Source organism: Pseudophryne corroboree, chromosome 1, assembly GCF_028390025.1.
Source record: "Pseudophryne corroboree isolate aPseCor3 chromosome 1, aPseCor3.hap2, whole genome shotgun sequence".
Classification (NCBI taxonomy): domain Eukaryota; kingdom Metazoa; phylum Chordata; class Amphibia; order Anura; family Myobatrachidae; genus Pseudophryne; species Pseudophryne corroboree.
The window spans coordinates 860,187,892-860,213,170 of record NC_086444.1 but is presented as its reverse complement, the minus strand read 5'-3'; the positions used below and the strand labels follow the sequence as shown (position 1 = coordinate 860,213,170).

The following is a 25,279-nucleotide window of genomic DNA, read 5'->3' as shown; positions in this document are numbered from 1 at the left end:
GCAATGCGCATGTGCGTCGGACAACACCAACGGGCATCACCGGGCAGTGATGGGATGGTACGAAATATCTGATCGCACAGCGTTTGCAATGTGATTGACAGGAAGAGACCGTTTGTGGGTGGCAACTGAGCATTTACAGGGAGTGTCCGGGAAAAACGCAGGCGTTCCCAAGCGTTATCAGGGAGGGTGTCTGATGTCAACTCCTGCCCCGGTCAGCCCGTTCTCATCACACTGGAGGAGTAAGTCCTGGGTTGCGCAGAGACTGCACAATGTGGATTTAAGCAGCTTGGCATACACATGCGATCGCACACTTGCACAGTGAATTTACACTCCCCCCTGGAGGCGGCGAGTATCTGATCACAGGACAGCAAACTTAGCAGCCCAGCGATCAGATCTGAATCACCCCCAATGTCTGTTCTTCCTAATACAAACATATGTTCTGATAGAAAGCAGCAAGCGTGGTTATATGCAGAGAGGAAAAGGGTGTGGCACAGGCAAGTCTCTGTGTACTAGTGGAGAGCTGTCAGAGAGGAATGTAGTCATTATGCCGACATTCAGCATGTCGATACCAGAATGTCCGCATTGTGATAATGTTAGAATTGGGATTTGTTGCCCGGCACAATGTCTACAGTCCATGTTAGTAGTAGGGTTAGGCTGCTGTTAGGGTTAAGGCTGAAATAACGCATATTGTCTTCATGTCGATGGTCACATTGTCAACATTATGAATGCTACGTGTCAACATAACGTCCATGTTGACACTGTGCATGTAAACATTCAGACCACGTCAACAGTCTGGTGTTGACAATCGTAGCAAACCCATCAGAGACACAAATACATTAATGGGCAGATTATAAATAATTACAATTCCTGAAAAGCTTTCTGTCACAAGTGGTTGTTTGGAAGACATCAGAAGTCAGATGAGTCAATAGAGGAGTGCCTGCCACAGCTAGAACTGATTGCACAGGACTGCACGTTCAAAGACACAGGCACTATGATTACAGGTTACATATGAAAGGGCACTAAACACAAGGAGTTGCAGAGAAAACTACTCCCAGAAGATCTCAAGCTACAGAAGGCATTACAAATTGTCTGGACCTTTGGCTCATGAAAAGCAAATAGTAAAGTGCTGGAGGTCATAGCATATGAAGTACATGCTGTACTTTCTTCACACACACGTATAAGCAGAGGAGAGACTCATTTCGGGAGACAAGGCACCACGCATACACTGCAGATAGCACATACTGCAGAAATTGTGGACACATAGTGGTATGAATGTCTTTTAGCACAATAGTATGCAAGAGAATAATGGGGATCATTTATCCTTTGTAGCAGTTTGCCATTGGAGACCTGAAAAGTACCATTCCGTATAGCCACAAATCGAGGATGTTTAGGAATGCTGTAATGGGTGTTGTTTATCATTAAAACCATGCTAGGACAGCTGCAAAAATAACCAGAACCCAATGACCACAGTGTTCCCAAAAATAACCAGAACCCAATGACCACAGTGTTCCCAAAAATAACCAGAACCCAATGACCACAGTGTTCCCAAAAATAACCGGAACCCAATGACCACAGTGTTCCTTAGGTCGCACCAGTGCTCTAAAAGAGCTGGAGGCAGTGTAGAGGTCTCAGGAAATCCCTCTTCAAACTCTGATACCGCTTTCCATGGGAAAGTGCACAATTGCAACTTTCATATACATAGTATAGGGCGGTGGTGTACTCCAATGCTGCCATTAGTACAAGAGATGTCTCCTGTGTTTGATGGTGTTGGGGTTACGTGGCCGGCGCACGGGATCCTGGCAGTCAGCATACCGATGCCGGGATCCCAGCCGCCAGAATGCCGTCAAGGGGGCGAGAGCAACGAAGCCCCTTGCGGGCTCACCTCGCCACGCTGGTGGCTCGCTATGCTCGCCAAAGGTTCTATTCCCACTCTATGGGTGTCTTGGACACCCACAAGTGGGAATAGCCCCTGTTGGCTGGTATTGTGGCTGGCGGCACTGTGAGTCTTCGGGATCCTGGCGTCAGTATGCTGACCACCGGTATTCCGTGCGCCAGACACGTAACCGCATCCCATTTGATGAATAGGGAATAAACTTAATCTTGAGAATATCTTGCGGAAACTATTGTGACTACATAAGATTACAGAAAGACAAAGAAACTGAAGAGTCGCATATGCGGACAGCTAACATTTCGTTTTTACACATTGCAGGGATGTGCTCCTGTCAGAGCCCGTGTCACCAGAATGTGATACATGGCAGCGGTAAATAATTTTTTCAAACAATAAAAATATCATAATTATCAAAGAATACTGAACCACACCTAACAATGGATAACATTCAGGAGTACGATGCAGATGTTTTCAAAGATCTGGGTTGTTTGCCAGTTATACACCCACTGAGAAGCATTTAGATAGCTCTTAGAGAAAGAATTCCAAATAACAAGCACTTAAGGAAAACTGTGTGTGACCGTCCCAGATGGAAGTGGGTGAGGGCAATGTTAGCAGGGGAAAAGTAATCAGTATAATAAGGTGAGTTGGGCCCTTGATCAGGCTACCAGAGCACTATACACTACCAATATTGGATGGCATGTCATACAAGCTGGCAAATGCAACAGTTTCATAGCTTTTCAAGCACTGGCCCTCATTCCGAGTTGATCGCTCGCTGCCATTTTTCGCAGCATAGCGATCAGGCTAAAAACCGGCTTTTTTGCATATGTGCCGCAGGGTGCACGCGCCAAATACTTTCACACAATACTAAGCAATTTTACACAGGGCCGAGCGACGCTTTTCAGTTGCTCTGCTGATCGGTGAGTGATTGACAGGAAGTGGGTGTTTCTGGGCGGAAACAGACCATTTTCCGGGAGTGTGCTAAAAAAACGCAGGCGTGTTAGGCTAAAACGCAGGAGTGGCTGGGGAAACGGGGGAGTGGCTGGCCGAACGCAGGGCGTGTTTGTGACGTCAAAGCAAGAACCAAACAGTCTGCAGTGATCGCAATCTAGGAGTAGGTCTGGAGCTACTCAGAAACTGCAGGAAAAGATTTTCGAGCTGTTCTGCTAATCTTTCGTTCGCACTTCTGCTAAGCTAAGATACACTCCCAGAGGGCGGCGGCCTAGCGTTTGCACTGCTGCTAAAAGTAGCTAGCGAGCGATCAACTCAGAATGAGGGCCACTGTGTGGGAGATAGAGATACATGTATACCATTTGATTTTCACACAGAAAATATTCCCCAAAAAGGTTCATGAAAGTAAAGATCTACTTAGTGCAGAAGTGATCAGTTATCGAGTCTTGTAACATGATATAAACAAGCACTAGACATCATGCATAAGATGTTAGAACACTGGAGGAATATACAACGTTGAGGCCTATTTATCAAAAAATGGCAATAGAAAGTAATTTTCAGTCAGTATTATCCTTAAAAAAAAAAAAAAAAAAGTCACTTATGGTGGATGGCAGCAGTAAGTACAGGGTGCAGTTAGCATCCTGTCGGTCCGGATTCGAGCGGTCATGTGACCAACTCCAGAATCCCGACTCCACTCGGAATCCAGGCGACCGAACACCGGTCACCATCATCCCAAAAGTATCGGGGTAATGGTTAGTGTCCGGGGGAGGGTAGGGGGGGGGGGGGGGGGGTTAGGGTTAGGCACTAGTGGGAAGGTTAGCCCTATCCGACACTCCCGGTGTCTTAGCCCTAGACCCCACCCCAGGCGAGTTAGAGCAGGGGTGGGGTAAAATCATTACCCCATTCCCCATCTGCATTTCAATTGTCAGGATGCCAGTGTCGGTCATGAAGATACACACGCCGCAATTCTGCCAGCCGACAATGCCGCCAGCCAGAATCCCGGCACAACAGGGCTATTCCCACTCATAGGTCTCCATGACACCCATAGAGTCTGCCGGTAAATCATACTGAATCCGGTCATGTGACTGCCAGCATGCCGACTGCCGGTCTAATGTATCACACACATAAGTACTGTACATACTTGCTCACATGTCGCACCACTGTCCTAGTTACATATGTGGCAACTATCTGTATGGGGAAGCTATTGCAGGGTGTGGCTACTCGGAGCCAGCCCTAGGCCCAGGTATGCCTAGGGGCACAGGCAGCTTATGCTGATTAAAATGATATGCAGCATGCCTATATTCTGCGTATGACTGTGGCTGTATCTGCATACGAAATGCTACATTACACTGTAACGTAGCATTTCATATGCAGATACAGCCACATTCGCACACAGAATATAGGCATGCCACATATAATTGTAATCAGCAGAAGCTGCTTGTGCATCCCAGCCACATATTAATGCAAACAAGATGAATTTTCATCAAAAAAGGCGCAGAACGTTAGCAGAGCTGCTAGCTGACTGACGCCAGGAATCTCCTGCTACATGGCGTATTGAGGCAAGATGTATGAGGACACATCTGTATCCCAGCAGAGGTAGAGGTCCCAGTGTTAGCGGCCATGTGAGAGAGCTGTGTGTGGGTAGGTTAGTTTTGCAGTAGTGTTCGGCATATGTGTAAGGGTACATTATGTGTATAAAGACATTAATAAAGGCTGGCATAATATGTAAGGCGCATTATGTTTAGAAGGACATTAATAATGTGTGTTGTGTAAGGGGCATTACTGTGTGGTATTATGTATATAAATGCATTACTAATGTGTGGCTTTATGTGTATAAGGTGCTCTACTGTGTGACATAATGTATAGAAAGGGCACTACTATGTGGTCTAATGTGAATAACGAGCAATATGGTGTGGTGTAATGTGAATAATGAGCAATTCCGTGTGATGTAATTTGAATAAGGGGCACTACTGTTAGGTTGTAATGTATATAAGGTAAAGTGGTACTACTGTGTGATGTAACGTGAATTAGGGAGACTATCGCATGATAAAATGTGAAAAAAATTGCACTACTGTGTGGCATAATTTGAATTGGGGGTACTATTGTCTGGCCATGTCCCTTCCCAGCAAGAACACGCCCCTTTTTGGGCTATGCGCTGAATGTGCGCACTGTTCCTTTTTTAAAAATAGGGGGTAGGAAAATGAGGACTGCTATGGGTGAAGGTGCTGGGAAAGAGGTGCAGGGTCAAAGGCGGAACTCGCGGTGGTGCTAGGGGGCACCAGACAAAATCTTGCCTAGAGCATCATATTGGTTAGGGCCGGCTCTGTGGCTACTGCTGACAATACGTGGTGATACCTCTTGATAAATGTAAAAAAAGACCAAGTTCAAGAAAAAAATGCATTTGGGGCTTTTCAGAAAATAAATAGGAGGATCAGGTATACAATCTGGGCACATACTAAGCAGTGAGAGTACAGATGTGTCCTTATACATGTTTGCTGCAGTCACAGCCCTTCTTGACAATCCAGGTTACATCAGTGGTGTCTTTCTTTGGGGTTGATTCAATTCAACGTTAATTGAAAAGCGCTGGGAAGGAGGTTCCCTGAGCTATTCAATTTAGCATGCTGTTAAATTCGACTAGTGGATTACTTTTCACACCCCTCCTGGGGTGTGAGCAGAAATCCGACAAAACTAGGTCTGTGACACACACTTTTAGCGCCGTACAAACTGTAATTCTAATTGGTGCACCCTTATATGCTACCATCGGTGCAGCATCTCCATCTGGCCATGGCACTCTTACTGCACTCCCATAAAACATCCACTGAACTGACCTTTTTGCATCACCCATCACTTTTCTGCTACACTTCTGATGCCATCTGAATCGATCACGACAACACCTTTGTGCGTACACTCAGGGTAATGCAAGTGCCATAATATATCTCTGAATTTTTCATGCATGAACATTTATTTAAATAAAAAGCATTTTTTCTTATAAATATCCTGTGCTACCACCCCACAATTGTTCTTAAATAGGGCTCTCCCCTTCCTTCATGATGATAGCTGTTGCAGCACTATGGGGTTATCCAGTTAGAGCTGATCCATTTTCAGCGGGTGAAAATGGCCAGATATCGCGATTAATGTCCGATGGTCATTATCGCGGTATCCTATTACAGGCCATTTTCATAGGCCGAAGACGGGTCCGTGATTGCGCAAAAACACATCCCGTGTGATATCGCGGCTCCGGCAGCCACTTATCATGGATTATGCTTCGGTGCCTGGGGCACCCGAAGCATCATCCTTGATAAGTGCCAGCATGGGGGGGGGGGAAGAACTACCGCATCAGATCTAATAGGATAGCCCCCGGCAAAACAATTACCCGCGCCCATTGACAGTGGGTAGTTGGATGCCTACCTAAGTGGGGTAGATAGGTGGAAGACTATATTTGTAAGAGAAATGGGCTTTCTCCTATTAGTAAATAGTCTAGTGCCTTGAGTCCTGTTGGAGAAAGAGCACTATATAAATAAAATTATTATTATTATTATTATTATTCATTTCTAGAGGTACTGATACAGACAATTCTTGGGAGATGGCCTGTACTGGGAAAAACCTGCATTATGCAGTCAGGAACATCATTATCTGCAGAACGTGTTGATAGAGGAGAGGAGGGTGTACGTATTGGTGAAAGGATTATGGTTTCTGAATGTCTATGCAGGGGAATCTAGACAAAAAGATGCATTACATTTGCTTGGGAATAGTGTGGACCCAGATATGGCTCAGTGATGCTGTGTAAGGTTAAATAAGGAAAAACATTGATGCACCCAGCAGATACTGTACAGTATATGGGAATTTCCAAGATAAAAGCACTTACATCAGCCACCGTGATATGACATCACAAAGCAATACTTGGATGACATGGCTTGGGTGATGGGCTGATTACAGACATTGGCATTTAAAGTACATCACAAGACTTGCATTGCATGGCTGCACAATAAACAGGTAATTAGGCCCACAATCTGTACTTAATACTTCCTGCAATTAAACAAATGTAATCATTACCGAGTACACTCCAACAGCGAAATGGGGGAAGATCCAGAACTAGGATATCTGAGCTACACAACACAGGTACAGTAGGCGTAACATCTGCTCAATGGCTAAAGGGCAGAAGGTTACATAGCGTGATTCCAGAGATGCCAGGGAATTTACTGAGAGAGCCCATTTGTAATATTTCAAGACAATTTCCTGAACATTGTCAGCACTCCTCCCAGTAGTAAGATGCAATGCAGAACACGTGTCCTGGGTAATGGAGAAACAGCGTGGGCTTGCTGTCTAAGAACGCCAACTGGAAAACAGATAAAGATAAACAGATGCGTCAGAGCATAAGAGAGACACATGTGCCCAGCTGTGCTGCTCTAAGTATTGACTATAACAGGAGATTAACACTAATGCAAATGACACCAATTAGGACAATGTCAAAGAGTTCAACATCAAGGATGTCCTTATTTTATCTAAACATCTGCCATTGCAGCAGCATACAACTATAAAACCAAACACAACAGAACTGTCATGGCAGAAAATATAATTATTCATATATATTCCTATATTGTATGTAATGTGGTGCAATAACATTATTTTATGTGTATAACATGCACATCCCTCACAGCTTCTGTAGTCTATCATGTCTATCTATCTTTATTTGTAAATGGAAAAGCATTTCAGGGAGATTGTGAAAGCAACACCTATGGGCATGACTTTAAAGTGGACACATACTGCGGCGCCTGAGATCTGTATCATAGCTTTAACTTACAGTACATCCAAATGTTAATGAGCCCCAAAGCAGTTAGTAGATCTACTTGTTGATAAGAACGCACTGATGCTTTTCAGAGCCTGGTCATGTACAGTACTGTGTTCGGGTGTAGTACAGCTTACCGACGCCGGGATCCCGGCAGCATACCGACGCCGGGATCCCGGCGGGGAGGGCCGAGTGCAGTAAGCCCCTTGCGGGCTCGGTGGCGACCGGCGGTCACCACGGGTTCTATTCCCACTCTATGGGTGTCGTGGACACCCACGAGTGGAAATAGTCCCTGTTGGTCGGCATGCCGACCATCGGGACAGTGACCCGTCGGGCTGGTGGAGGAGGTCATGTGTCTGTCGGTCAGCTGACCGGCGGTCACATGAATACCACCCCTGTGTTCTACTCACAAGTGGCCACGAGAAACTTTAAATGAAAATGCATGTTGCCATAGGGATCACTGGGGCAGATGTATTAACCTGGAGAAGGGATAAAGAAGTGAAAAAGCAGTGATAAGTGCTAGGTGATAACGCACCAGCCAATCATTACAGATTTGGAAAATGACAGTTAGGAGCTGATTGGCTGGTGTGTTACCACCTTGCACTTAAAGTATCACTGCTTTATCACTTCTTTATCCCTTCTCCAGGCTTAATACATCTGCCCCATTGTGCCTTATAACGAAACCAAGGACATGGCACTGATGATCCTTTTTGGATGTATGGATCTCTGATTCCCAACCCCCCCCCCCCCCCCCCCCCCCCCCCCCCCCCCAGGAATAAAACAGCTACATAATGAGGGTAAGGTGCAATCGGAGAAATTGCTCGATTCTTCAGGGAGTTAGGGAGATTGTTACTATTTTGGGTAGTCTCCCTGACAATCAGGGAGAGTTGGCAAGTATAAAGTACAGTATTTACTGTATATTCATTAATACAGTAAAAGTTCCTCGAAGCTGCTGTCTGTATTTGCTTTAACTACTGTAAGTAGATAACTTAGGGACAAATACAGTATTGCTGGTGATACATTGGGACTCTAACAACTACTGTAGGTGCAAATGTGCTATTTAGCAACAACTGACACACTGCAATGTTTGTTAGATGAGACTAGTCAAGCTAATTTCTTGTTTTGTGTTACCACATATTTGCTTTAGTTGATAACAGTGGTAGGTTAGGGGATATGGATCAATCCATAGTACAGCTAATGTGATGTTGGTACCAGGGATTCCAAATCTAATTAAACTTGAAAACATTGTAGTGTATGGTTTTACATGGAGGCCACATAGATTTTATTGATGAGAGCTGACATGAAGGGAATGGCTCTGTTTCTTCCGTAACGATCAAAACTTTAGCGGCATTCAGAATGTGTCTCAAAAGTTTGTCTGGGTGTTTTGGAAGGGTTTTGATTGTTGACAAAGCAGGACAGGCAAAGGGTCTTTTGGGATAGCAACTCCCAGGGCCGTAACTAGCTGTGTGCGGATGGTGCTCAGCACACAGCTCATATGCCCTATGGGCGGAAAACCATCCGCACCCGCAATAACAGGCCCTCGCTATCTAGAGTCACCAGACTCCAGAGCATCCAGGAGAGAAGGGCCGTTCACAGCACAGCACTACAGGTGAGGGAAGCAATGAAGAGACTAGCCCCATGGGGAAGCAGGAACAATCATACTGCAACTTCAGTGATCTGCCCCTCAAGCCACTGCCGGAAGAGAGCCACTGCCTCAATGTTATCCGCTTGCGCCTGGAGAGAGACGTTACTGCCAGGATGATTGCTGCCGCCGGAGAAGAGCCACTGCCGCCGGGTAAGAGCCACTGCCCCCAGGAGAGATTCGCTGTCGCAGGGGGAAGAGCCGCTGCTGCCGGGGAAGAGCCGCTGCCGCTGGGGGAGAGCCGCTACCACCGGATGAGAGAGTCACTGTTGGGCTTGGGGTCTGGAGAGCCAAAGGATTGCTCTTTGCTGGCTAGCTGGCTGACTGGGTATGGGGGGAGAGAGAATGTGTAAGAGCATGTGTGGCAAAAGTGTAAGCGCACAATGGCCCTCATTCCGAGTTGTTCGCTCGTTGCCGATTTTCTCTATTTTGGGATTAGTCGCTTACTGCGCATGCGCAAGGTTCGCAGAGCGCATGCGCTTAGTTATTTTACTCAACAGTTAGGTATTTTACTCACGGCATTACGAGGATTTTTCTTCGTTCTGGTGATCGGAGTGTGATTGACAGGAAGTGGGTGTTTCTGGGCGGAAACTGGCCGTTTTATGGGTGTGTGTGAAAAAACGCTGCCGTTTCTGGGAAAAACGAGGGAGTGGCTAGAGAAACGGGGGAGTGTCTGGGCGAACGCTGGGTGTGTTTGTGACGTCAAACCAGGAACGAAACTGACTGAACTGATCGCAGTGGCAGAGTAAGTGTCGAGCTACTCAGAAACTGCTAAGAAATTTCTATTTGCAATTTTGAGAATCTTTCGTTCGCAATTCTGCTATGCTAAGCTTCACTCCCAGTAGGCGGCGGCTTAGCGTGTGCAATGCTGCTAAAAGCAGCTTGCGAGCGAACAACTCGGAATGAGGGCCCATGTGTGGCTGAATGTGTAAGGGGCATAGGCATGTGTGGCAGAAGTGTGAGGGGCAAAATGTGTTGGCTAATGTTTAAGGCCGGTGTGGTTCACTAGGTCAACATGAGTTAGGTCAACATACATTGGGTCGACCATGTTTAGTCGACATGCTTTAGGTTGACATGATCATAAGGTCGACATGAGGTTTTTTAACTTTTTTTTTTTTTTTTTTGGTGTCGCTTTCTTCGAAAAGTGACTGGGAACCCCAATTAGTGCACTGTGACCCCCCCCCCCCCCACCGTCCTGCCCCCCTTCCAAAAGTATAACCAGCCCAGGGCTCCACAATCAATTTTTTTGACATGCGGGGGGACGCCCAGCACAGGGCAAGTTCACCCCGCATGCTGGGTCCTGCCAAACCCCCCTTCCCCGTAGACATGTGAGAGCAATGCACATCGGCGATGCTTTCCCATGTTTCGAGTAGCCCTCTGCCTACGCAGCCTAGCTGCAAAGGCAGATGGCTACCCGCTATGTTTCAGGTCGCAAACGCCGCAGCCCGCCCTACAAATGGTTCGGACACATCTGCATTGTAGGGGCCACGCCCCCCCCCCCCCCCCCAACACGGAGTCATCACCCCTTTAATGCTGCCGCGATGCTCCCTTCCGCCCAGCAAACTTCTCTGCCTGTCAATCAGGGGGCAGAGACGATCAACACAAGCGAGATGCCTGCGTATCTCACTGTGTGCACACACGCAGTGTGGCTGCTACGCATGCGCACACCTTACCGGGCTTCAGCCTGCATACTCTGCCACAGCAGCGTCCAGGTCTGAATTAGGCCCTAAAGCGCTCCAACATAAGACAGCTTTAAGCTCTCCTCTTATGGTATGAGGGGTAGATGAAAAACAAGTGCCTCTGGTTTAGCACTGTTTACCCCATAGCCAGAAAGTTTGCCATAAGCATCAAGCTCCAAAAAGAGATTAGGGTGCAACGTCTGTGGGATGGAAAAGGTCAACTGTTCTTCATCCAGTCCACAAACAGTGACGGTTTATACAGGGTATTGTCATTTGGGATTCCATTGATATTGGGGTTATGTCTGACTCCGCTCAGTACACATGATAGAAAAGGGGTGTGTTTCTCAATACAAACGCAGGAGCTGGGGCTGTTATAGGAAATCAAAGACTACAGAGGGAAGCCTAATTTTATTTGTGTGGAAAATAAGTTCTAATATTTTGCAGGTATTATCTGGTGCATGCTAAGCAGGGACAGGTCCAGCCTGGTCGGGGCCAGTAAGATGCAGCCAATAAGAATTAAGCCTGTTTGCCAACATTTTTGCTAAACATTTGATGTCTGATTTAAAATGTTGGTTGGGTCTTAAATGATCTTTGGTATAACACCATGGTTAAATGGGTAGTATGTGCATGGAATGGACTACCTTGTATCATAGCATCAAACAGAAGACTGGGAATTTGTGTGACTTTTGTGATTTCAGCACTTCTGTCACGTCCTCCTCAGTAATATTCCCATTGTTTGCCAACAGAGGCCATGTGCCGTTTTGAGTGATTACAGGTCTCCATATACTGTTGTATATTAGGGAGATGGGATAGTGTAAACTCAGCTGGGAGATTGTACATTTCTAAAAAAAATATAGAAGGATTTATTGCTAACTCTGGGATCATATCTAAGGCAACTCTGTGGAACCCCTGTAAGATATTGATGGTCTCAGAATAAACATCACGTTTGTGCAATCCCAAACTAATGGATATAGGGACTAATTCAGACCTGATCGCTGTGCTGCAAGTTTGCAGATCAGATAGTCACCGCCCAGGGAGAGTTAAAACCCGCCCCGTGCAAGTGTGCAAATGCATGTGTACGCCGTGCGATAACATCACCAGGAAGCAGACATCTGCAAATCCATTCGCAACTCACTCACCAGCCAATGATTTTTCCATACTGTACAGTCTGTGCATAGCCCAGGACTTACTCCTACAGTGCGATACAAACAGGCTGATTGGGGCCGGAGCTGACGTCACACACCCGCCCTGAAAACGCTTGGGAACGCCTGCGTTTTTCCTGACACTCCCGGAAACGGGCAGCCACCACCTCCAAACGTCCGCTTCCTGTCAATCACCTTGCGTACGCCTAGCGATCAAAATTTTCACACCATTCTGTCACTATTTGGCGTTGCACTTGCGCATTGCGATGCATGCGCAGTCATTCGATTATCGGACGCTGTGCAAATTCGCACAACAGCGATTAGGTCTGAATCGGGCCTTTAGTATAAATATCATGTTTTTCATGCATCTTTATTAGATTAGGTCACTGGTGTTCTGTGTGAAGGTTGGGCTGCATTCAGGAAGGCCACTAACATAAAACATATTTATCCTGGAATCTCAGGAATTTGTGTGATTATCTGACTCAGTTGGAAGTTAGAACTTTGTTTTTCCTGAAATCTTCACATAGCATAGGAAATATAAGCTAATTCTCTAGTCTGTGTCTAGTCTGTGTCAGTATAGTGGCTTTTAAAGTGGACTTACGTGTTTCTGTAAGGTTATTTTAAAAGATGATTTTACCTAAAACTAAACTATATGTGTGGTAATATATGTTCTATAAATCTTACCTGCTTCCTCACATAAGGTTGCACCTTATCAGATGGTGGTCTCCGCCATTAAAAGAGTATTTTGATCACCTTACAGTATCATTCCCTCATCAATAATTAATCCCTCCTCAAAATCATTAACTACTTTAGCTTCATAGTAAAAATGGAGAGAGGGGCCTTGCGCCTACTGCTGCAGAGCATGACCCATGTGCACGCATCTGTCCACAGTAGGAGAGCCTGGGTGTAGCCCACCATCTCAGGGAGTGGTGAAAATGGACATGCTGTGATGCTCTCCCCCTTAACTGTTGGGAGGTATGTAGTTAGTATAAATAATATTTGGGGAGATGTATTATAGCTGCACCGATCGTGCCGCTGTAACACTTCCTGCTTTGCCTCATTACCGAAGCAGGCAGGAACATGGACAAGATGTATAAACATTTTGTCTGCGGAACTGAGGGAGTGAAACCTCTCCCCTCCGGCGATCCCCTCCTGAGAACACAACGCATCAGCTTAGTGTTTCCCTGCCTGGCCGGCTTCAGTGTGCATGTGCAAGATCTTGCTACTATCGTGAGATCTCACCCCGCAGCCTGGAGCCCGCAGCCATATTGCTGTCCCTGGCTGTGGTGTATGGGCAACGACATCTGCAGCTGTTGAAAACGATAGCTGCAGGTGTCAGAACGGTCAGTGCCACGGACCATTCATACAGTGCCCTGCATATGAGCATGCTATTTAAAAGATTTGACAGGGGCATTATGTACAAACCGCCGCAGTAATACAATGGGGGCAGAGCTGTATCCGCGCACATAACCTGCGCTCATACCACTTCCCCCATATACATCTACCCGATTGTTTTTTAACAGGTGGACTACTGGCCCCAGGAAGGCTGCCAAGGCATGACGTCATTTGGACAGCCACAGGTGCCAGCATGCGCAAGCATCAAGGGCCTTATGACACCTGTAAAAAAAAATCTGTACACCTGTAAATATTTACACCTGTAAAAAACAAAGATAGGACAAGGTGGGTACACACTAATAGATATATCTGCAGATCAATTGATCTGCAGATATAGCTATGGACGGATCGAGCAGTGTGTTCAGCATACACACTGCTCGATCCGTTGGGGACTGACGTCATGAACTGGGCGGGCGTGTACACACGCCCACCCAGTTCAGCTGTCAATCACCGCCGGCCGCCGCAGCATGTGCCCCGTACACACACAGCGACGCGCCAATATATCGGTAGATATATTGGCCGTCGGCTGTGCTGCGCGGCCGACGCGATATGTCTGTGAGCGACGGAGTTCACAGACGTATCGGCCGTACACACTGGCCGCCGGTCCCGCGATAGATCGGCTGTTCAAAAGAACGGCCGATATATCGACCAGTGTGTACGGGCCTAAACACCGTAGAAAAATGTTTTAGTAAATAAACACTCCCCTACATTGCGTTTATTACTCACTTTATTTTTTTTTATATATTCTTTATTTTGAGAAGAACAATTTCTACAATAAACAGCTGTAATTAACAACAAAGTTTCCTTGGTGCATTTTGTGTAATACATGACAACAATAAGATCGCAATCCTGTCATTATGTTGAACACGTGTCAAGTTAGCACCTATATTCCTGCATCCAACAAATACGCACATATATATACATCAGAAATAACAGTGGATAATCATCCGTTTTCTGTGTTAATCAAATAAAGGGTGTGAAAAAAGAACAGGGCAGGACAAAGTGTAACACATAAGGGAGGGGGGGGGGGGGTTGGTAAGAGTTTGTAATCGAAGATGCAACAGTATATGCAAAAATATAATTAAACATTAGAGAGTTAACATTTAAGGCAAGCGTCCTATCATATTTAATTTGGGGTACCAGGGTAACATAATGCACGGTGGAATTAAATTCCATCCAGCCGAACCATGTTGCTACGTAATCTGAGTGTTTCTCCAAAGCTGTACAGAATATATTTTCCATATTCATATAGAAGTCAATTCTCTGACACCACTCCCAGATCATTGGAGGAGTCACCGATCTCCAATGGACTGGAACAATGGGTCTAGCCACATGATTTAAATGTTTAAGTAGTGACTTTTTGTAAGTAGATATAGGGATATTGGAGTGGGATAACAGCCAGAAGCCCAAACCGCCTGGAACCTGGTAACCCACAATTTTGGTCGTCCGGTCTATAATTTTATTCCAGAAGGGAATTATTAGTGGACAGTCTCACCAGATGTGTTCTAAAGTGCCTCTGTCTTTACCACAGCGCCAGCACAGGAGAGAAACAGAGGGGGGGAAATTATGGAGGAGGGTGGGGTTATCTGTACCATCTTGTCAGCAATTTATACTGGGTTTCAATAACTTCAAGGCTCGTAGAGCACTGTGTGGTGACTTGGCACTGTTTCTCCCAGTGAATAGTAATTCCCCGGGAAATAAAATCACTGTCCCAAGCATCAAAATATGTAGGATTATTTGGAAAGGAACCCTGTAGTAACATTTTATATATCCCTGAGATTTTGTATGAGGGCTCTAAAGGTTGAGAGCACCTCGTTTCAAAGGGTGAGAGGTCTCTAACAAACCTTGAAAGTCCTCATAGTGAAGATATAAAATGTCGTATCTGGAAGTAAAACCAGTAATCTCTCGATAGTGTATCAGCGATGTCACTTATCATGGAGAATGGTTTAATCCTACCATTTGCCAAGGTCCATGTAGGCATCCTGGGTACTTGTAAAAAAAAAAAAAACCCTCATAGGTGACACTGCTTGTCCCTTGCAAGACACCGCTACTAATGAGAGGTCACTCAGACACTGGGGCCTAATTCAGATGCGGTTGCAAAGCTGCTATTGTACATAAATCGGTCAATGCTTTCTTTCTGCACATGCATCTGATCCGCAGTGCGCAGGCGCAGTAATTGAATTGCGAAGATGGTCACACCGAGGAATTAGTCGCGAAGTGAGTGACAGAAGACAGAGTTTGGGGGCGGTAACGGGGAGTAGTCGTGTAAATGCAGACGTGTCATGGCTGTTCAGAAGGCGTTTTCTGGACGGACATAAATTAGCAGTTACAATCTTACAGGCTACTGGAGAGCTCATCCTGCACATCTTCAGAGGCACTCAGACCCTGCGACATAACTGAATAGTACCAATGCATCAGCAGTTATAAACCATCAGATGGAAATGATGCGACAGCAGTGGGTATCCCTATGCTCAAGATAGCTTCTGCCCATATTAGCATATAATCACAATTGCATACAATAAAAGATAGCAGCAGCAGCAAGAATTAGGCCCACTATGCAAAAAATGAATAGGGCCATGCTGATTAGTCAGAGTGCAACAGTTCCACAGTATGACCAGTCAGCGCTGGAGAGAAGACAAGTATAGATAACCCCATAGAGTGAATTAAGAAAAGCATTATTGCCTGTACAGCACCAACAATAGGGCTTTTCTCCCTTTCATAAAGTGGCCTTATAGTTAGAACATGGTAATCAAACTATCATTATCTATACAATTTACACAGTATTTAATATAGGCCTAAGCATGCTGGTGCTTGAATGGAGTAAATAAATCACGGAAAGGTCACAGAGAATGATGTCATTATTTGAGAACAAACTGCTTTTGTTAACTTGGAAGCGACTACAGTCTCATAACCTTTCCAAGTGTCTGTAGTTTGCAATCAAAGTCAAGATTTATTCTCTCCATAATAGAATTTTCAGCATATTCTCTATTGACCGCAATTGCTTCATATAGGTACAAGCTCGGTGTAGAGCTTGTACTTTGGGATAGCCATTGTGATGATAACACAGGTTTATATGAGACACTATGCTATCTTTAAAATCCTTAATGTGCGCAAATGTTATTATAAGAATGAGAGCTACCGACCATATAATCTCCATAGCCTAATTTCCATGAAACAAGTACTGCAAGATAACAACTATTATTATTATTATTATTATTATTATTATTATTATTATTTATTGCCGTTTCCTTTTTATTTATTTATTTATTTAGTGCCACCAAGTATCTGTAGTTGCATTCAGGGAAAATGACACCTCAATTTTCTGGTGAGGTGTATGATTTTACAGAACTATGGGAGTAATTCCGAGATGATCGTAGCAGCTAAATATAGCACAGCTACGATCATTCTCACTGACCTGCTGGGGAACGCCCAGCACAGGGCTATCCCGCCCCGCATGTCAGTGCCGTCCCTCCCCGCAGAAGTGCAAAGGCATCGCACAGCGGTGATGCCTTTGCACTTCAAGAGTAGCTCCCGACCAGCGCAGCTTTAGTATGCTGGCCGGGAGCTACTCATTGCTCCACGGCCCGCAGTGGCTGTGTGTGATGTCACGCTGCCGCTGCAGCCCGCCCCCATTTGGTCCGGCCATGCCTGCGTTCCGCCTTCCCCCCTGCCCAGCGACCGCCTCTGCCTGTCAGCCATCTGGTGCATGCGCAGTTCTGACCCGATCGTGCCGCTGCAATAAACTGCAGCGTGCGATCGGGTCAGAATGACCCCCTAGATGCTGTAGAATTTGTCCTTGAGCAGAAGTAGAATCTGGCAGAGTAATTCTTAACAAATGCGGAACAGTTGCACAGGTCTGACACATTTTGCAGAGCCAATTTTTGTTGTGCGCAGTGCACCGCTGTAGGTTTTTTTACCTCTCGGCATGTTAAAGTGTACTTTAAGCTGACACATTCCCCTAAAATGCATATGAAAATAATTAAATATAAAAAATGTATTCATTTAAAAGAAGTTTTACAGTGCATCAGTTAACATTTCACTAGTATGTAAGTAGTTTTATTTAATAAAAATAACTATTAGGAAACACTAAAGGTGGGTACACACTAGGCGACGTGCTCTGTGAGCGACATCGCCTAGTGTTTCCCCTCCCAGGCCGTGGTGGTTGGAGGCAGTACATATACACTGAGCAATAGGACGACCATATCGCTCAGTGACGTCACGCAGCAGCCGGGCCATGCATGCAGCTCTTGGATGACAGTCCAAATTGAGCTGCATGCTCGACCGACAGCGAGGGTCATTAACGACCCGCAGGGCCGCATATCGCTCTGCGGCAGCATACACACTTGCCGAGAAAGTGAACAATGTCGCTCAGGAAAGGTGAAAATGAGCGAAGTGGTTCATTTTCTCTGTATGCACCTTCACTCAACATCAGTTTTGGATTGATAAATCTTGTTTAACAACTTCAAAATATAGAACAGTTGTTATATGTCTGAGATGAATTCAGCAGAGGACTGACATTCCATTAGAATTCCGCTTAACGCTTTAACCATCCCATAGTGTATTTGGAAGTTCTGCGTTTCCTAGAATGTGTATCTAAATAGAGCAGGATAGTCTGCAGCAGGGAGTGTTTTGGAATCAGTTAGGCCAGAACAAAAAGATAGGTCATACTTGCCTACTTTTGAAAACTAGTTTCAGGGAGATTCCAGGTGGCAGCAGAACACGCATCGCTTTCCGTTGGGAGGGGGGGGGTGTCATTCTTCTCCCGAAGGGCGTGTCTAGGTCCATCTATAAGGGGATTTATTGCCACTCAGGGGTGTGTCCTGATGAAAACTATAGTACTAAAACCAGCCAAAAACAAAAAGAGTAATAATATAGGTACACTAGAGTAATAATAGACGCACTATATATTAAGGTAGTGTGTACTGTACACTGGTGAGAAGAGACGGACGAATAGAAAACCTAAAGTACAGTATATACACTGGTAGTGTTCACTCCGGCAGGGCGCCGGAGTGTGAGGGGCAGAAGTGCTCGCGCGCGTGGTGAAAAAGGGTGTGGTCATGCAAATAGGGGGCGTGACCAAAGTACGTCCTACAAGTGGGCAGTTCAGCCCACAGACGGGGGGCGTGGGCGGCCGGCGGCGTCACTCTTGGGGGAGTGTACAGCACCTATGGAGGTGCTGGGCTTCCCCCAAGCTCTCCCACAGCGTGAATGGATGCCGCGCGCATGCGCGCGGCATCTTTACCCACTGGGAGGGCAGAAAGCGGGCGGTTGTTTTAGCAGGGCGCCGCAGAAAGGGCAGGGCGGGTTTTGCCTTTAAAAAATCGGCCATGGCGCGGCGTCCTGCTAAAACAGCCTAGAGTGAACACTACACTGGTGTGCGATTGTGTGATTGATATATATATATATATATATATAGCACCATAATACATTACATTATATACACAGCCAGAGCCGTAAGTAGACATTTTGGTGCCTTGTGCCAGAAATAGAAATGGTGCCCCCCACCCACACGTAAAATAGGGACTGCGCGCCAATGAGAAAGTGGTATGACCACATAATTCACATTACATTGCCCTGCACAGTAGTGTACATTTGTCACATTACACCACACAGTAGTACCCCTTATACGCATTACGCCTGACAGCCCCTTATATACACCATACGCCAAGTAGCCTCTAACACACATTACTCCAGGTAGCCTCTTACACACATCTCGCCAGGTAGCCTCTTACACACATCTCACCAGGTAGCCTCTTACACACATCTCACCAGGTAGCCTCTTACACACATCTCGCCAGGTAGCCTCTTACACACATCTCGCCAGGTAGCCTCTTACACACATCTCGCCAGGTAGCCTCTTACACACATTACGCCAGGTAGCCTCTTACACACATCACGCCAGGTAGCCTCTTACATACATTATGCGCACCTCTGGGACCCGCTGCTCCATGTCCCCCCATATTACACACAGTCACACATTACATTAAATTTTACACAGCACCCCCCATATTACACACAGTAGTACATTACATTACACCCCCCCCATATTACACACAGTAGCACATTACATTACACCCCCCTCCCATATTACACACACAGTAGCACATTACATTATACCCCCCCCCTTATTACACACAGTAGCACATTACATTACAACCCCCCTATTACACACAGTAGCACATTACATTACACCCCCCCATATTACACACAGTAGCACATTACATTACACCCCCCCCATATTACACACAGTAGCACATTACATTACTCCCCCCCCCATATTACACTAGTAACACATTACATTACCCCCCACCCATAATACACACAGTAGCACATTACATTGCACCCACCCATATTACACACAGTAGCACATTACATTACACCCCCCCCCCATATTACACACAGTACAACATTACATTACACCCCCCCATATTACACACAGTAACACATTACATTATCCCCCCCATATTACACACAGCAGCACATTACATTACGCCCCCCCCCCCCAATAACCCCCAGCAGACACAGTACACACCTGGTTTGTTGCTCCTTGAGTCCCTCCTGTGAAGAGCAGGGAGTGTGTGGTGGGGTAGGTAGCACAGGGCAGACACAACCAGGAGCAGGAAGGCTGGGCTGTGCCACGCTGCCTACTGTACTGTTAGTGTGGTGGGCGGGGCCAGCCACTGCGATGCAGAGCCCTGGCTGCCGGGTCATGTGGTCCCCTGTACACTACAGGTGGCTGCTGTGCTCAGTCTTCACATCCCACGGAGCTCTCACAGGACACAGTCTGCCTCTCCCCTGCTGGCCCCGCCCCCCGCATTTCCAGATTTGCGCATGCGCAGTCCGAATTTACGGGGATGAAGACTTGAAAATCGGGAGGGCTGACAAGGTATGCGGGGCAGCGGGAGGCTCATGTAAAAATTGGGAGCCTCCTGCTGAATGCGGGAGGGTAGGCAAGCCTGAGATAGGTGTACAGTAATTATGGGTGGGAAGGGAACTATAGTTACCTGCTTTTTGATGCACTCCGATTTAAGGGCCTAATTCAGATCTGATCGCAGCAGCAAATTTGTTAGAAGACGGGCAAAACCATGTGCACTTCAGGGGAGGCAGATATAACGTACAGAGAGAGTTAGATTTGGGTGCGGTGTGTTAAAACTGCAATCTAAATTGCAGTGTAAAAATAAAGCAGCCAGTATTTACCCTGCACAGAAACAATATAACCCACCCAAATCTAACTCTCTCTGCACATGTAATATCTGACCCCCCCCCCATCCCTCTGCAGTGCACATGGTTTTGCCCATCTGCTAACAAATTTGCTGCTACGGTCATGGCCCTACACACTAGAAGCATAGCCAGATTAAAGGGGGGATGCAGGGAAAGGGCGCTATATAAATAAAATTATTATTATTATTATATAGAATATATATGTGCGGGTGCGCACATAGTTGATTGCTAGGACCATACACACTAGACGATGTGAACGATATATCGGCCATATTGTTCAAAATAATCGTCTAGTGTGTATGGCCCTTAAGGTCTAGCAGCGTAAGGTTGTGGTGCTGCAGTTTGTATTATCATGCAGAAGGGGTGAGGCTTATCAATGCAATTCATGGCAAATTGCATTGTCCCACCCACTTCAGTTGGACATTCCGAAAGACTAGGCAAGTATGATGGGAAACTGCTGATTGTGGATATAGGCAGTAAAATGTTGTACGTCAAGTATCTCGGCAGTCTATTGTATGCCACAGTTATTTCTCAATCAGAGAGTAGTATCTGGTTAAATCTTACATGTATGGACTTTTTGCTCTTATAAGAGGTATGCATACCTTTATTTAAATTGGTTCTCTTGATATCTGTTTAACAAGAATAAAGGTGCATACACACTAGGCGTTTTTGCCCAGCGTGTATGCACAGCGATGATTGCTGACATCGCTGGGCTGAAAATCCCATACACATACACACTGAGCTATATTCCCTCCAGCCCAGCGATGTCAGTGGGGGTGAACGGCTTTCCATTGCAGGACGCTATGGAAAGCTGTTCACCCTGCCGTTCATTAAGCGGGGGCGCGCATAAGCGTTCATCGCTCATCGCCGGGGCATACACACTGGGCGGTTTTGAGCTGAAAGCAGCTCAACACACCAAAAGTGAGCTGCTTTCAGCTGAAAATGGCCCAGTGTGTATGGGTCTTTACAGCCGCTTGGAGAATTGGGATCTTTCAGAGCTAAGTTGTTTCATATCATTGGCTTTTACTGCATGACATGGTGTTAACAATTTTGCATTGGAGCATCTGTAAACAAAACCATCTGCCTTGCTGGATTAACAACATCCTAATGCTGCTTGTTTGGCAGTAATAATACTAGAAGTCCCTTCACTTGGGTTCACAAAGTAGTGTGTCAATCTGATGAAGTTAACAACTCTGGGAGGCTTGCCTACTCTTCCGGGGGGCTGGGAGCGCCACCCAATTTTCTGGAGCCTCCTGGCCATTCCGGGAGAGTAGGCAAATATGCCTAGAGACCCTGTCGACCAATAGTGGTCGACCTAAACACTTAGGTCGACTTAGTTACTATCTACAGTACCTTCCACACCCCTCCTGCAGATACACAGGTCGCAATGGGTAATTTATACACGTATCAGTTCTCTTCAATCACCTTTTCCGAGCACAAAGTGTGTACAATTAGTCACCCCCTTTAACACCCCAAATGCTGACTTCCTTTCAGTCACTTTGTGATGGGATCCTCTATATGAGCTTGATCGCATCTTGGGGATAATTCAGAGTTGATCGCAGCGGCAAATTTGTTAGCAGTTGGGCAAAACCATGTGCACTGCAGGTGGAGCAGATATAACATTTGCAGAGAGAGTTAGATTTGGGTGGGTTATTTTGTTTCTTTGCAGGGTAAATACTGGCTGCTTTATTTTTACACTGCAATTTAGATTTCAATTTGAACACACCCCACCCAAATCTAACTCTCTCTGCACATGTTATATCTGCCCCTCCTGCAGTGCACATGGTTTTGCCCAACTGCTAACAAAATTCCTGCTGAGATCACCTCAGAAGTAGGCCCTCTGTTTGCAGGTTTGTGAGTTGTTCTCTACAATTAGAGATTGGAGTATTGACTATCTGTTTAGCCTCACTGGCAATGTTCAGTCCTATTTGCATTCAAGTCCCATTGACTATATACATGAAGGATATTACTGTATATAGTGAGTGATAAAAATTTCCTTTAAAAACCTCTAGGATAACTGATACTTGGGTGGCATTTCCCTGACAGGAATATTAGCAAAACTATTTTCAGATGATTAATCATTTTAAATAGGTTGAATATAAGATCACTGAGGCTATCAATATATAGTATTTTGCTTATTTGATTAGGTATTACTTTTTAATTGTTTTATTTCTGTAAATAAAGTGTATTATTAAGAAATGTTGATTATATAGTGCTCTTTGTAGTATTATTATTATTATTATTATTATTATTATTTTGGTGGGAACACTTTGAGGGTCATTCAGGTGCGGTTGTTCTTCCTGCTCCTGTTGAAGTGATTTGTCCATATGCAATTGCGATTATATGCTAATATGGGCAGAAACTACCCGTGCAAAAGGACATCCACTGCAATCACATCTTTTACATATGGAACCACATGACTGCAGAAACATTGGTAACATCGTCGCACACCGGGTCGCCACGCAGAGCCAGAGTACCTCTGTAGATGCACAGGCTGAGCTGAACTCCCGGCACAGCCCTCCCCAGTAGCAAGTGTGATTGCAGCTGCTAATATATGCATGCCCACAAAAACGCCGTCCAAGCAGCAATGACACGCCTGCGTTCGCATGACCACTCCTCATTACCCAAATGCTGACTTCCTGTCACTCACTTTGCAACTAAAATCTTGCTCCGATTGCACTCGCAGGTCACTTGCTGCGCATGCGCACTGCGACTCATACACATATGCAGTGCGAATACATCGATCGATATGAGTACAACCACCGCTTTGCATCCCCTGAATTACCCTCTATGTGCCAAATGTCCACATATTAACACAGAGGTAGTCCGCAGACACTTTAAAAAATGTTAATCCTCGCTATATTTGTCTTAACCAAGTTTCAGTCTTTCCATACACCTCACAGTAACACAGGCAGATACAATGTTCATGTCATTGTTCAGAGTAACAAGCACTTATAAGACAAGTGGCAAACTTTATTTTGGATAATACAGATACTTTATACACATGTATATCTAAAAGAAAGAGAAAATCCGTTCATCTTTTTTGTTTGTTTTTTAAGTTTTGTTTTGTACCTCGGCTACATAATTATGTGCCCTACAGTATATGGCAGCAGAAAGAGGTTTATTTTGGGATAAAGATATAAGATCTCTTCTGTAGTTGTCATGATATATTTATGTATAATGAATGACCAGCAATTATAGCTGGGTAACCCATAATCCAGGACTCACGTATTTGGAAATAGCTTGTTTAAAGATTACACACTTGTCTTTTTCCAATGTCTGTTTTATGCTGTCTTGTAGCAAATGTTGCCAGTACCTCAACACACAGTGGTAGGGAATGCTGGGCACTGTGATATCCCACAGTGATAGGGAATGCTGGGCCCTGTGATATCCCACAGTGGCAGGGAATGCTGGGTGCTGTGATATCCCACAGTGGTAGGAAATGCTGGGCACTGTGATACCCCACAGCAGTAGGGAATGCTGGGTGCTGTGATATCCCACAGTGGTAGGGAATGCTGGGCCCTGTGATATCCCACAGTTGTAGGGAATGCTGGGCCCTGTGATATCCCACAGTAGTAGGGAATGCTGGGCCCTGTGATATCCCACAATGGCAGGGAATGCTGGGTGCTGTGATATCCCACAGTGGTAGGGAATGCTGGGCCCTGTGATATCCCACAGTGGTAGGAAATGCTGGGCACTGTGAAACCCCACAGCAGTAGGGAATGCTGGGTGCTGTGATATCCCACAGTGGTAGGGAATGCTGGGCCCTGTGATATCCCACAGTGGTAGGAAATGCTGGTCACTGTGCTACCCCACAGTGGTAGGGAATGCTGGGCACTGTGCTATCCCACAGTGGTAGGAAATGCTGGGCACTGCGCTACCCCACAGTGGTAGGGAATGCTGGGCACTGGGATATCCCACAGTGGTAGGGAATGCTGGGCCCTGTGATATCCCACAGTGGCAGGGAATGCTGGGTGCTGTGATATCCCACAGTGGTAGGAAATGCTGGGCACTGTGAAACCCCACAGCAGTAGGAAATGCTGGGTGCTGTGATATCCCACAGTGGTAGGGAATGCTGGGCCCTGTGATATCCCACAGTGGTAGGGAATGCTGGGCCCTGTGATATCCCACAGTGGTAGGGAATGCTGGGCCCTGTGATATCCCACAGTGGCAGGGAATGCTGGGTGCTGTGATATCCCACAGTGGTAGGAAATGCTGGCCACTGTGAAACCCCACAACAGTAGGGAATGCTGGGTGCTGTGATATCCCACAGTGGTAGGGAATGCTGGGCCCTGTGATATCCCACAGTGGTAGGAAATGCTGGTCACTGTGCTACCTCACAGTGGTAGGGAATGCTGGGCACTGTGCTATCCCACAGTGGTTCAGACTGCTGGGCACTATGATTTAACAAGGTTGTTTATAAAGAGTCACATGATTGATTTTTCAGAATAGTTCCATAATTTACGTATTATTGAAAAAAAAATCCCATTTATGGCTGCCCTTGAATATTATTTTTTTTTATTTAAGGGATGGACTGGGGCTCTCAAACAGCCCTGGCACTTTTCATACGCATGCCGC

At 45.8% G+C, this 25,279-nt stretch overlaps 1 protein-coding gene across 3 annotated transcripts in view; it reads left to right on the top strand.

Annotated features, from left to right (window-relative positions):
• SH2D4A (SH2 domain containing 4A) overlaps positions 1–25,279 on the top strand; it is a 196,993-nt gene that overhangs the window by 5,787 nt on the left and 165,927 nt on the right. The gene's annotated exons all lie outside the window — the stretch shown is intronic.